Genomic DNA, 14706 nt, shown 5'->3' with positions numbered 1-14706 from the left:
GTCACTAAGATTAGAAAATTATTTACAGACAAGGTTTGCCATACTTTGAAATTTAGTTATGAGGTTTGATCATTGATGTAACTTTTTACTAGACAACTGTAGTTCTCTCTGGAAGCTGGAATAGTCTTATTACAGATAGCAAAACAAAATCTGCTATGAAAATGTAGGTGGTATACTCAAGTTGCAGGATTTCAAACGGCAGTGTAGTGATACAGACGTTTTATGCACGTTTGTAGCAATTTAAGTTTTTCTAAAGGTGGGAAAGCTTACAGAGACTTCAAGTTTTCATTGGTAACATCAGAGGAATACAGACAGGTTTACTAAGGAAGGTAAAGAAAGTGAAATGGACATAACTGTTTTGTGGTTTGTTTTTTCAGATTCATTAAGAATCATAGACTTCCTTTTAACTTGCAGCTGAAAGAGCTGCTTTTCACCTTGGCTGCTTTACTCTAGTGCCAGGATCCATTTCTCTATGTATTGTTGAGATTCTGCATCAGTCGCAGGATCGCTGCGGATTTTCTTTTGGGGGCTGTAGTGAATAGAGGGTTCCTACTTCAGAAATTGATTAACCCTCTTCTCTATCTTGTTATTTTCTTCAACTCCCAAGGGTTCTGTAGTACAGTTTTGTGTGTCTCAGGGCTCAGCCAGAGATGGGTGCCCACTTCTTCTGAAATGTAAGGATTTTTCTAAGAAACGCTTCAGCCTATCAGGTTACGGTCTGCCACTGTTCAAGATAACAGTGATTGACAAAGGCACTTTGGGTCTCTCTGCATACCCTGAGATAACATATCCCACCATCAGACAAATATGAGCCCTGGGTGCTAAGAACTGGCTGGGAGTGGGCCATAGTGAGAATTCTCCCTCCGCTGACCTGGAAAAACCATCCTCAGTGTCCACACATAGCCAAAGTTTAGTTAACTTCATCGCTAGGTAAGGCTTTTCTCTCTCTTTGCCTCTTCCTGCTTCCTTCCATCTGTATTGTGGTAACGAACACTGAGAAAAATACTTTTCCTGAATTACAGTTACAAGTACTGAGAAGGTCTATGGTGATAAGTAGCAAATCACCTGTGACAGAATATAGGTGTTAATTGCACGTCAACTGAATCTGCTATCAGAAATTTACATTATGACAGCTAGGCCTGTGTAAAATGTTTGAATGCATTAAACACAGGGAAATTAATACAAAGTTTGGGTTTGGGAGTGGGGGAAGCCTGAAGATTTATGTGATGAAAATAGCATCGTTTAACTTGTTTCAACGAAATAGTCTTCACAAAGGAGAGGTGTGTTCCTTGCTGTAGGCCTGCTTCCACCGTTTGCAGCATGAGCTGTAAAAGGGGAACGCTGCTTCTCGCTGATCAAGGTCAGGTCCTACAGACCAGCTGGCATCACCGATGCTGGGGCTGAGACTGTGGCTGCTATCCGAAATGGAAACAATTATAGACTCTGTTTCTGTGGCAGACCTTAACAATGTCTGAGAGGTGTGTATTTTTTTTAAAAAAGCCAAAACTAACATGCCATTTTTCACTGGAGTTCTGAAAGGGTTTATTTTCTGTGGTTTGTGATCTGAAGATACGTGATATTTGTTTAATGTTCCTGGCTGACAGCTAGCAAGATAGGAAATAGTTAAATGATTTTGTGAGAATTAGCAGGTCTGTTGGTAAGCTAGGTAAGGCTTTTGCCTGCATAACTATCCAGGCTTTTACAGTAGAATTGTGCAGTGGGTTAAGCAACTGAAAAAGTCACCCCTCTTAAGGTATATACACTGAATTAACACCTAAAACAATCCTGAGTGCTTAAGTGAGTAAAAATTTTTATTTTTTTGCATAGAGAAATGAATGTGAATGAGCGTGTGTGAGTGTTGCCTTAGAAATGCATTTTCTGTGATTGCTTTACATGTAAGATCAGTTTTTGTTCATCCTCTTCTGCAAGCTGGTCATCGTATATGGACTTTTGCTGAGTGTGTTGAGTCCATGATATAGCTGAAGGCTTACTGCAAGCTTAGATTTATTGCAAGCTCCTGAGGTCCCCACATGCAGAACATTTAAGGTACACGACAGCAAGGAAATCTCATCTTTGCTATTACATATCAAGCCAGTAATGGAAGAGCTCCAAGGAGAAGCTGAAAATGTGTAAGTGAATGTGGTTCTTGGTGCTTCAAAGTTACCAAAGTGCTACTGAGTTCTGGAAAGTTATATCTAAATACCTCATGTCCTTCAGCAGTTCTTCAACAATATTTCCATTTATGACTGTGTTTACTTTGATACCCTGAAATGATGATGATAACATAATGTATTGATAGTCATATGTTAGAAGTTAGCTGTAAGGATGCAGTTCAAATCTTTTTGTGCTAAAGTTATTACCTATGTGAAACTCAAAGTAAGCAACTGACTTCCATGTGTTCAAGATCTACTTATAATATATTAGAATGCTGTTATAATGCAATTCAAAACCTCTTGGTGTGTTTCCACCATGCTCCCAGTGCTTCAACAATTATTCTGAATCATCTTTTGTCTGTGCTTAAATTTGTGCCTAAGTTCAGGCCTTTGAATATTGAATTATATGAAGTTTTTTGAATAGGCGGTGTTTACATTTTCATTCCGAGTGATACTTTTTGAGTGGTAGGATACCTATAAAAGGGCAACAAAATAACCTGACACCACTCTCTGGTTTGGGACTGTGAAGATTTTCATTACCACAGATTCTGCAGCGAAGGGCTGTGTTAAATGTTTTGGTTTGTGATCAACTAGGTATACACATAAATTGAATTAAGAAAATTTCCAACTGTACTTTTAGTCGCTTCTAAGAAACATCTGGATAAACATACTCATGCTTGTGGTTAGAGTATAATTATACCAGAACACTCTTAGAATATGTGTGGAACTTTGGTCTGCAAATGTAGGCCACCTCCTTTGTGCGCTGCTTAATGTGAATTAAGAGGGTTTTCTGCAGTTGGAAAACTTGACTGATAATTTTGTGGTGTATTTCATAGGAGAACAAGAAACTGGTCACGGAATTCTAATTTGTTCTGGAATGTGTTCTTTTAAATTAATTAATTATTTATTTATAAGATAAACCTTGAGGGAACAGCAAGCATAGTTCACTTGTTTGTTTTTTGTTTCTCATACCCATACAGTGAGGTTGTGGTTATTTCAAAAGACGTAAGATAATTCGTGTTTGTAGCGTTAATATGCTCTGCTGAATTTGTTTTACAGATTATTAGGTTGTGTGTAGCAGATAAGTAGCACTTTCAATTTATAACTGTTTGATTATGAAAGAAATTTGAAATAATATTCAGATTTGCAAGCCTCAAGCTGCCAGTTTTGAGCACCTAATGCCATTGTTCATGAACATATCAATGGACCTGTTTCAAAGCCCACTGAAATAAGTGTAAATCCTTCAACTGACTTCTGTGGACACATTTTAAATATATAAAATGTTTTTGCTTTTCCATACATATCAAAGGCTTTTGACTAAATTGTCTCTGCTCAAGTGAGGTAAGAAGTTTCTTCTTTACAGCTTCTGTGATAGACAGGCTATGCTAATGTCCTTGTTTTGCAATAAACTTTGCCTCTTCATTACTTATCACCAGAGGCAATAAAAATCTTCAGAGGCAAATATAAGTTTTTCATTGATATACTTGTTTGTATTTGTAAGACATGAAAGATGAACATGTAATTAAGATCAAAATTAAAATTTATATTTAAAGTATATAAATCTTACAGTACTAATACCCCTCATATTTACATTTAGACACTTCTGAGTGGTGTAGCTAATAACTACTAACTAAAAACTCATGGAAGTAACTTATTGAACAGGATATAAAAGGTAACTGTAAGACATCGTAAGTCAGAGTATGTTTCACAGAGGCACATCTTTCCTGCGTATATTGTGCATTTTGGATGCAGTAGAAGAAATTCATTTGGGCTGCAATTTTGAGTACTGGAAGAGAGGCAAGATTCCTAGAGTGTTTTGAAGTGGGATCCTCAGTGTTAGCTTTAAGGCAAATGAACTCCAATAATTGAATCCTAATATGTAAATTGAATAGCCTTTTTATTAAAAAGCTGCAGTGGCACCTATGGAAAGGATCTCTTCCCTTCTTGCACCCCTAGAGAAAAGTATTCATTCCTGTCCTTGTTCTCATAGGCCTTCTTAGTACACAGATGCTTAGGTTCACTCTAAGGAGTCACATCATCCTCCTTAAAACTAGGTTAGCCCCATGGAAAGATGCAGTGATGATATGGTCTTGCACCCGATTGGCACATGCGCAACTGCAGGAGTACACATAAATGCTGTATGGACATCAGCTGTCAGCTTTTCTTTACCTTGTCCCCATGTATGTATTTATATATGTTATTGTGCATAAGTATTTAAAGAGCAGATTCACATTTTTTCTGCAAAGACTATGGCAAAAAGCAGAAAAAAATACTATCAATACCTCCTTTTCTGTAGCTTGCTGTTCAAACTTAATTAAAACATGAATCTTTTTCATCTTTCATTGTTCATCTATAGTTTAGACAATATGAGAAGACTGAACAAACAAGCAAAACCTTCTTTTACATCATTAAATTTTTAAATGAAAGACAAATATCAGCTAAAGAAATCACAGGTAACTATGAGTCCTGTTATATAGGGAAATTAATGTAATCTAATTCATAGGGGTGATAGTCATTAAATGAGATATTAAAGTAACTTCCTCTAGACTCGGCTTCCTTCCAGTCATTTTTATGCATGTACATATACGATTCTTTTTCCAGAAGACTAGATAGAGCAGAAATTCAGTTCATCCCTGTGACTGGAGATGCAAGTTTTAATTAGAGAGCTCTTCCTTCCAAATACGTGCTTTTTTGCACTCCTACCACAACAGGAAGAAATACTAGTTTAAAAAGAATGAAAAGTTGTATAGATCACTTGGAATTGTATCATGTTTACATAATAATAAAAAAAAATATTCATTTTTAAGCGTATCGTGGTACCCACAAATCACTTGTTAAAGTTAAAATTGAATATGGAAACAAAATGATTTTTATCCAGCTGTACGCTGTTATGAAAGAACAATCAATGAAATGGAGCAATTTCAAAATCAGTCCTGAAATCTCCATTTATATATCTTCTTCAGCAGACTCCTAATCTTTTCATGGTGGCTGATAAGATCCTACTTATTCCAGACTGTCATCAGTTGTGACTCTCAACATTGTAATTCCAAAGCAGACGCTACCTATGATTGTATATAAGTGAAACAAAATATCATTTTACATCTAAAAGAGGAAGCTACAAAAGAGTATCTTTCTTACACCTTGTACTGCAGTGTTTCATAGGAACATTAGGGATGGCTTAGCATTCATCTGCCAGGCCATCCACTCCTCTGCATCAAGGCACAGGTGCAAATGTTCATCTAAAACTCAAATATTTTTCTTCTTTTCTGGAAATGGAGGGTAGGGGTTTTCCATTGAGTTCAAACACCTAAAACATTACTTAACTAAATTAAGATATAGTGATGCTATTAGAGCAGCAGAACTCCATTCAGTAATTTTAATGAGTCAGAAGAGAAAAAAAAAAATATCAAAAGAATTATCCAGAAGGCAAAATAATGTTTAGGACAAAACGTTGTGTTGGAATTCCTCTGAAGCTGGTGTGAAAGGTGGGGCAGTATTTCTCTGTGCAAGTACCTCGGTTTTAGTTTCATGTCTATGCTTTCACATCAAACTATAAGCTGCTTATGGAGAGAGTTACGAATTTAGTAAGTCCTTTTAACATTTCTAATACTATGGACTGTTTTGTATGACCAGTGATGCCGTCAGGACAAAGCAGCCTCAGATCTAAACCCAGGATGGTGCTATAGAATATGTACATGTATTAGGCTTTTTCACTAACATTTCTAAAAACCTAGTATAGTGGGGTTTTCGAAACCGAGAGATAGAATGTCATTAAAAACAAAGTTACTCCATAATATTCAGTGATGAAGTTTTTTGGACTTGTATTTGATGTGTCTGTTATCGGTCCTCTGACAATTACAAAATTCAGCCAGAGCTGATGAAAGAAACTCTGTATTTTGAGTCGGGTTCAGAGATAGAATAATAGCAAAGGTGAACAACTGGCTTCACTTGCTGTTTATGGGAACTTGGGGATCAGTTCTCCTACCACTGTAAATAAAGGGTATTTCTACTGAAGTTTCTGGTTCCACATGTATGTCTAAATAACATGCAAAGAGAATTAGGCCTGCTCAGTTGTTAATTTCAGCATAATGAATAAGCCACAAGCACTGCAAACATCATTGTTACTGAAGGGCTTGATTTTTCTGATATTTAATACTTGTGTCCCATCTTCAGAAGCAGAAAGTTTGGCCATCTCTATTTCCCTATGAGACTAGCCCTGTTTCACTGTGTGAGAACGTAAAGCATTATAGGGCTATTGGGTTGGAGTTAGTTGTATAGCCCTTGCAAATGCAAAAAGTTACAGCATTTAAAGCCCTTTTTATGACTTTCTCATCTCCTTGAAGAAGATGTAACATTGGCCTGCGATCGTTTTTTTGTGCTTAATCTGTGTCCTCTGATAAAGAAAGGTGAACCCATCTTGTACCATTTTTACTTAAGATATTAACTTCCACAAAAAAACCCTGTGTGGGGTTGTTTGCACAGAGAAGGTTCCAATCCTGAGAGTTTATTCCTGATGTGACGCTGAAGTATTTCTGCTATCGTTATCAGCACAGTTTCTGGCATCTCAGTGTGGTGGTTCTACAGAAGGGGAACTGTGATGTAATTACATGATGATTAGATTTTTTTTCTTTCTGTTTATCAGTTCTTTTCACTTCCAACACCTCCTTTATCCTTTAGATTCTGTATTTCTTAATATACTCTTTCCTTCTGTTATATGGCCCACAAACACAGTTTGGAACCTTTACTGTTCCTATTGTCAGCACTACCTCCTCCCCTTCCCCCTCCCTGATCTAGGGAAGTACTCTCATCTGTATTTAAAGGGGAAAAACTGAAACTGAAGGTCAGGAAATTTTTTCAGTGCTCTCAAGTCATGAGCGAGTACCTTAAATGGATGGACTATCTTTTCTCCTTTCTTGTTTGTGATTTTTTTTACTTTAAAAGCATTGGAATTGAGCATTAGGGTCAATAATAATATTAATAATACAAGTTTTGCGCTCTATATATAACACCACCGTGTTCATTTTTTTTTGGTGTGCTATGCCCTGGGCTATAGTCTTCTCGGTTAAAAAAATGAAAATATTCATTTTTCTTTCTCTTTATATCATATTTTAGTGTTTGTATTGCTGTACGGATTACTCACAGCCTGTGGCCTCTGCTGTATCATTATATTCTACTCAGGCAAGAACAGGTTGGCTCTGAGTTTTTAGCTGCAAAGTGTAATACGTATTTTCCTGTTTATTTCCAGTATTATCACATTTTTTCCACACAGAGTTTGAACAACTTGTATTGAGTATATATGAAGCGTTTCTAAACCTACTGAAACCACTGAAGCATTCATAACCAAATCTCTACTTGCTACTGAAAAACCCTACGAATAACTTTTTCCAAAAATTGTCGTCTTTCTTCCACATGCACATGTATGAACTAACACTAAATACGTATTTGAATTAACACCTAACATGTACTTCTAGTATTATTTAGAATGTGAGGTGACAAGTCCTTCTGGAATTTGAGAGTAATTCTAACAAACTAGCTAAAATTTGGGGGATTTTTTTTTGTTTGGTTTTGGGGTTTTTTTTCATTTTTTAAATAACAAACAATAATAAAGTGGAATTGTACGTATGAGATAGTAACAAAATCTCTAAACATTTTTAAAGTCCTTCAAGGTTTATTTCAGATTTCTCCCTTTCATGTGCGTGAAAGAAAGCAAGGAGTCTTTATAAGTAGAGAGATTTGTTGGAATTCTGCTTTTTGCTGGATGCTGGTTTAGAGGAGGGGGAGGCTGGAGATCTGGCTAACATCACATTCTTTCCTGCATTCCTGACATGGATTACATTTTAGGACGCAACTGTGAGTTCACCACATCCCTACAAATGGTGCAGCATATCATTGTGCCGCTCCGTGAGCGGACCAGGCACTCCTCAATCCAACCCCTTGCCTAGCAGACTGCTTTCACGGTTTTGGAGGTGTTTGGTAGTAACATGTGTACGATTTATGTTGGTCCAGTCATTGCAGTGTTTTCCTTTTGAATGTATTGGTTTGCTTGGATTAGAAATGTGAAAAACAGTCAAGGAAGAAAACTTCTGAATATAAGATGTTCCTCGGGAAACACTTGAGAATTGCTGAGAAACAGCACAAGAACGAAACCACATAAGATCAAAAAAACTTGAAAGGCCACAAAAGAACCCTTGTCTCAGCAGAGGTGGTTGTCTGCAGGGGCAAAGCGAAGGTACGAGCGTTCGCTGAGGAATGCTGAGGCTGGGGAGCCTGCCTCAGTTGTCATCAGCTGATGGCAAAGCTTTAGGGGGAAACTCTCAGCTGGATTCCTGTATGCATTCTGGTGACTTATTTGCTCTTAATGAAAATAAACTTTTCTGTGATTTGTGAAGTCTGAAGGAGGGATAAAGCCTTCAAATTCTTTTGAGACGGGAAAAAAACAATGGAGTGCAACACTTTAAATAGTCAAACAGTTGAATGTGCGCACTCCCATGTGCAATGGTAAAGCGAGGACCTGTGAGGGCACTTCTGCCCAGGGATGCCGATCTCTGTCCCAGCTTGGTGTCAGGGAAGATCTGGATTTGCATTGCTCTCCTGCACCTCTGTGCTCTCCCCCCGTCAGGCCAGGTGTATGCGCGTGCTGGATGAAAGCCTTCGTATGATCCAAACTAGGCGGCAGTGGGTGCAGGACCCTGCCGTCTGCCATCAGCCATGCAGCGTGGGGAGGGGGCTTTGCTGGGGAGGTGCAGCTCTGCCGCTGGGGTCCCTGCCCCCTCCCCTCCGCCACCTGCCTGTGACCATAATGAAATGGGTCATCACGACCTTGCTGACATAATTCCATTTTCACTCTGCTACCTGCCACATACGGCTAGTCTGGGAAAGGCAGCCTGGCCCATGGTAAGCTTAGGGCTGTGTCGAAACTCTCGAGTTCTGTGAATCGTCTTAGTTTCTTATTGCGTCCACCTAAGCAATTGCTTAAGCAGCTGAGGTCTAGTGTATGTGAAACTAGGATGAATCCTGAGTTTGTCAGTAAAACGTTTTCATCCTTCTCATAAGCATAGCTAACTTAAGCCTTTTTTTTTTTTTTCTTCTAAAGCTGCCAAACAGATTTTTCTCTACACAATGTTTTGAGTAGTCCTAATATTAATTCCTGTTACTGTTTATGGACATAGGGCATTAATTTTCCCTTGCTCAAAGCTTAAAACATAGAATAATTTGGAGACATAAGGCAGGGGGGAATCTCACACCTTCACAAGAGAGGCTCTCCAGTGTGGTTTGCATGCTGGACGTTTGCTGTGCTGCCTCCTGCACTGGGATGCTACAAAGCACAATGGAAGCATTTATAAAACTTTTTATTGACTAAGGACTGGACAGTAGCATATGGAAACATCAACAATTGCTAACTGATCATGAAATAAAGAAATTCCAGTATTCTAGTGTTATAAAAAGAAATGGGAGAAAAAAAGTCATTCAGAACTTAGTCATATTGGTTCAGCTGTTGTAACCAAAGACTGATAAGATAATAGAGGTCTTTGTGGCTGTTTTCTACTGAAATGCTTTATCTTTATGATGCACTTGGGGCCCTTTAGAGTGGAAAGCTTTTTAAACTGCTGCTGGAGTTAGAACTCAAATTAGATGCTATAGCAATGGCAAGGGGGCTCCTTAGTCAGGCAGCCCTCACAAAGTGACTTTTATCTCCGAAGCCCGTCCATTAGTTTGTTACTTTCTTCTGTTTTTCCTGTTTATTTTTGTTGACTTTTGCTGCCCTATTTTGTGGCATTTGAAAGGTGACCCAATCAAAAAAGGGTAAATGCTAAACGCTGGACAGAGCCTGTGAAGTAGAGACATCACAACCCATCTGATGTGTGCTGCAGGCTGCCGTGTCAGACAGAACGGTTTAACCAGGTTGTCTCTGGGCAGCTAAGATCAAATACACTTTCTTTTATGTCTAGCATTGTGTTTTTGCTTTCTTTTCAAACAATGCCCATTAAAAAAAAAAAAAAAAAAAAGAAAGAACTAACAGAGGCATTGATTCATAAAGGCTGGTGGGTTTTCTTTTTAAAGCTGAAATTGCTTAACTTGTTTCAAAATCATTTCTGATTGTTGGTTGAATTGCTTCGGTTGATGATACTTTGGAACCACAGTTATGTGATTTAAAGCCCTTAGCTTCTGGCAAAGTCCACGCTTTCTTGCATTACTGTCTCTTGATTTCATAAAAGTCACACTATGTGTTTATTCTAAAAATGTAACAGGAGTAATCATTTGTGATTTATTAATTTGTATTTCCTGTAAGTACATGGGGCAAAAGTTAGTTTAGATGCAGTGCATAAACAAGGATGATATTTGTCATGCTTTACAGCAATCACAGAATTCAAGAGAACCAATAATACTCTGCAGCTGTGTAGAGATTCCATGCAAGGATCTCAAAGCACTTCAGGAGCATTAACTAACCAGGCATAAACCCCTCTGACTGGTGGTGTTTTACTTTGTGTATGTGTTGGGAAACTAAGGCAAGCACAGTCAAGAACCCACAGTAACTTTTTGTCATGGCTGAGAATCCTGCTTTGGCAAGCTTTGCATCACACCTATAAATTTTTGGCTTATTTATAACTCCAGTATTTTGTCTTTTATTTACTCGATAGAGTATGTGGTTTTATGTTTTCTTCGGCTGAGTGTCAAAGAGATTAGTTTAAATTACACTATGTAAGTCTAGAAGTCTATTTTCTGTTATTGCTGCTTATTTTTTTCCCTTACCAGCAGTTATTACTCTGCCTCTATCTCATGACAACTTGCCACAAGGACATTTCTAAATTTAACATTGAAAAGCCTCCTGTGTTTGTTGACATGCAGCTACCTCTGTATATAGACTGAATATGTAGTAAGAGGTAATAGAATTGTTCTAAGGTGGTAAATCAGAGCTTGATGATGGGAACTATAGTTATAGTATGTATCTATACTTCCAAATTATTAGAGTTTTAATCTTTCTTTTTTTTTTTTTTTTTCAATGCTTAAAGAAAATTGGGTAGATAAAATGCAAGGTGATGTTTATGATTTTGCTTAAATATGGTGAGATATATGATGATGATTCTATTACATTGTGTACCCAAAATCATGTAGTATTGCGATCAGTTTTAAAAGGTAGGGTTTTGCCACAAACAGAATTCTTTCTAAATGTAATTTTAGACCAGAAGTTGAACTCTTCTCTCTTTTTTTCAGCAGATTTATAGCTACTTTTTATTTTCTCGCTCCTGGTTAGATTGACCTATGACCAGAATTTCTCAAAAGTTCTCTTTGATGCCTTAGTTCTGTTCAGTCTGACCATTTTAGCTCAATTTGTGCTCGAATCCATACAGAAATGAAGGGTAAAACCATAAGCACACAAGGAAAAAATAAAATATTGCTACAACCAAATTATTTTTCAGCTTGTGATTATAATCACAAAGACAAGAATACACAAGCAAAGGGCTATCAAAAATAATAACATTTCCCTGAACTTTTGATGAGACTAACTGTTACATTTTCATTTTAAAAAGAAGTCCTTAAACACTACCGACTTCCCACCAACATTCAAAATTTTAAATACTGCTGGTAAAGAGAGTCAATGGATCAAATTCAGTATATCTGAAGTCACTGAAATAAAGGCCCCTAAGAAAAATGTGTCAATTTTAAAGGTCTTTCCTAACTGAAGACCATTTTGTGATAGAGCCAAAGGTTAATAAAATCAGTAGTGAATGTAGCAATTTTACAGATAAGCTATTCACAACAAGTGTAGTTACTTGAATAAAAAGCTAATTCAGTTCTAAAATGCCACATGCAGTAGCAGTGAATAGCTGCTTTTAGGTGCTTTCTGGAGGAGGATAAAATACAGAATCACAGCACTCTTCTTTTCCAGCATCCCTGGCTGCCTGTAAATTGCTGTGAATGGGACTATAGGCTGACAGGCTCTATTAAGACAAACTGCCTTTCTCATCGGAGAGATAAAATAAATCAGGTGTTTAGTCAAATTAAAATACTTTGGATGGAGCAGGCCCTGGGGAGCACTGATCCACCTGACAAATCTGAGAGAAACTCAAGACAGATGTGTTTGGGGGATAAGGAAGACCCCATGGAAAAAAAAAAAAATGCACTGCTGTCTTTGGAGTAAGAGAATAGGACTAGAACAGAGAGTGTGCTGTGACGGATAATATTTTATGGTAGCTGGCACATTTACTGTATATTTTTTACTGAGCTTTTTGTTTTATCTGTTTTTATGGCAAATACATTTTACAGATGGCTATATTTTTATTTTATTTATAGATATTTTTAGTCAGCAGCAGAAGTTTATTTACTGGTAGTGAGTTTAGGAATCTCGTTGCTTGCTGCAGTAAGTGGATGCAAAACAGATGATGATGGCACACAGCTACTGATGACCTCTCTTGGCCCAGCCAGATCAGCTCAATCTGGTCTGCATTCTGAGCAAGTTGTTTTTTATTGGTATTTAAACTGTAAAATAATGGTTGGGATTTTCCACTCGAAAATTAAATTATACCTCCCCCACACAGTGTTCGTACAACAACATTCTGCATCTTATGCTTTTTCTTGTCTTCAGCAGCGTTCGGTTAGGTGTCTTGCAGCTTCGTGGAGGTCTCGTTATTTTCCAGGAGCACAGTGTACATTTTGTGGTCATCAGTTCTGTTCTGTTGTTGGATTACATAGCACAGTACAAATTAAAGAGTAGACTACTTTAAATGGGGTCATTCAATACAGATGTGTTTCTTGGGGTGGGGGAAAAGGAAAGAAAAACAATGACTATGAATTCCTGAGTAAGAACGGGTACTTCTGCCTGCCATTGTATAAAATTCAGGGAAAAAAGGAAAAGAAATTACCTTATAAATTTGCTGCCACTAGATCAAATGGTTCTAACTAATCATAAGAAAACAATCAAATTCTGTAGCCTTAGCAGGCACTCTTTGTGGTAGCTTTGTACTCATATTATGAAGCAAGTACAAAGTATACACAATAATATGTAAATGCAGCAGGAGATTAATATCTGCTTTGGGTGTGTAAAATATTTTATGACTGTAAGATCGGGGGCCTGCGTTACAATGCAAAATCTGCTTGACAGATGTGAAAGTCTCAAGCTGTGGTTTCCCAGGTGGCAGTGGATGGCAAGAAGGTATCATCTGAGGCAGCAAGTTCCTTCCCATTGGCTTTCTAAAATAGGTGGAGTGGTTGAGCTCTTCTAGTAACGATGGGCAAGGGAGTTTTTCTTTGGTAGAAAAACTTCTATCAGTCTTTTATCCGTGAAAGTGAAATTCAGTGTACAATAACATATTCAAATGCACCTAAATAATCTTTGATCCACGGTGCAAAATCTTCAAGCCTGAGTGGTACAGTTTGAGAGGTTTAAGCTAAGTCTATACTGAAGTTGCAGGTAATTGAACTGATGTCAGGAGTGTGGAGCTCAGTACAAGGTAATGGTTGCTGGCAGGCAGTATGTCAGTGCAGACAGTTTCCTGGCCACATACCTGCCTAAGCTTACTTTCAAAAATATTTTTTTTGTTATTGCTTTGAAACAGCTTTTTGCACAGAACTCTTTTATTGCTTAGGTCACACATATCATGCTAAGGTTTTGTAATAAGTTGGTTTGAAATGGAGAGTATCCTTCAGCTCTGACTTCATGCATCCATCATACTTCTTGTGACCGAGGGAATTGCTAACCATTCCTAAAACTTCTGCTGCAACAGAAGTCACTCATTTTTCCTTATGCAGAGGCCTGCGTCACATGCAGACTGAATTAAGGTATGGCATTACAGGATACTGGAGCATCAGTTTGTTGGAGGCTCTTTTAAGACTAAGTTAGTTAATAGTGTCTAAGAAATTGAGTATTTTCAGTGGTTTATGTTGTTATATGCAATTCAAAATGTACGGAAAAACAGGTACCCTTTGGTTCTGGGAGTTTGCTTTGTTTAGAGTGAACGACTTAAGCCATGCGGTTTCTTTTTCCGCAGAAAGCAATCACAGACAGAGGGTTTCTTGTATGCTGCTTTTGCAAATGAAATTCTCTTTAAGAATTTCTCTCATCATAGCATGATGTAAGCAGCCGAGCATCTTGGGTTTGTCACCTGCTTGGCGCGAGTCCGTTTTGTCTTCCCTCTCCCAATGAAACCTGCCAACCTCTTTCTTCTCTTCCCTAGAAGGTATCCATCTTACTCCTGAGAAGAAGGTAGAATCACAATTTTGGTGACAGTTTCTCCATTCCCTCCCAGGTCCTGTTCCTCACACATTGTCTTCCTCTTCACAAGACCTGTGGATTTTTTATCACAGTCCTCTGTTGTGAATGGAGGAATTGAAGTATGCAAATAACCTCTCTTTTGTGCCACTTCTCACATCACTGGGGCAGATTACAGACCTGACTAGTTCTTGATTTAGTTTGCTTCTTCTCTGACTCCCAGTTCTCCTGTACAACATAAAATTGTTTCATTTTTCCCACTTCCAACTGTAAACCTCTTCCAATATTCCTGAACTGCTACCTTACTGTAATTGTATTACCTGGTCTAGAGCTGTGGGTCTGAGA

General features: G+C 37.9%; 1 protein-coding gene across 13 annotated transcripts in view; it reads left to right on the top strand.

Annotated features, from left to right (window-relative positions):
* SOX6 (SRY-box transcription factor 6) overlaps positions 1–14706 on the top strand; it is a 375823-nt gene that overhangs the window by 209686 nt on the left and 151431 nt on the right. The window lies entirely within an intron of this gene.

This window comes from Falco cherrug, chromosome 10, assembly GCF_023634085.1.
Source record: "Falco cherrug isolate bFalChe1 chromosome 10, bFalChe1.pri, whole genome shotgun sequence".
NCBI lineage: Eukaryota > Metazoa > Chordata > Aves > Falconiformes > Falconidae > Falco > Falco cherrug.
Note: the sequence above shows the minus strand (reverse complement) of the source record. Positions and strands in the feature narration are given on the sequence as shown.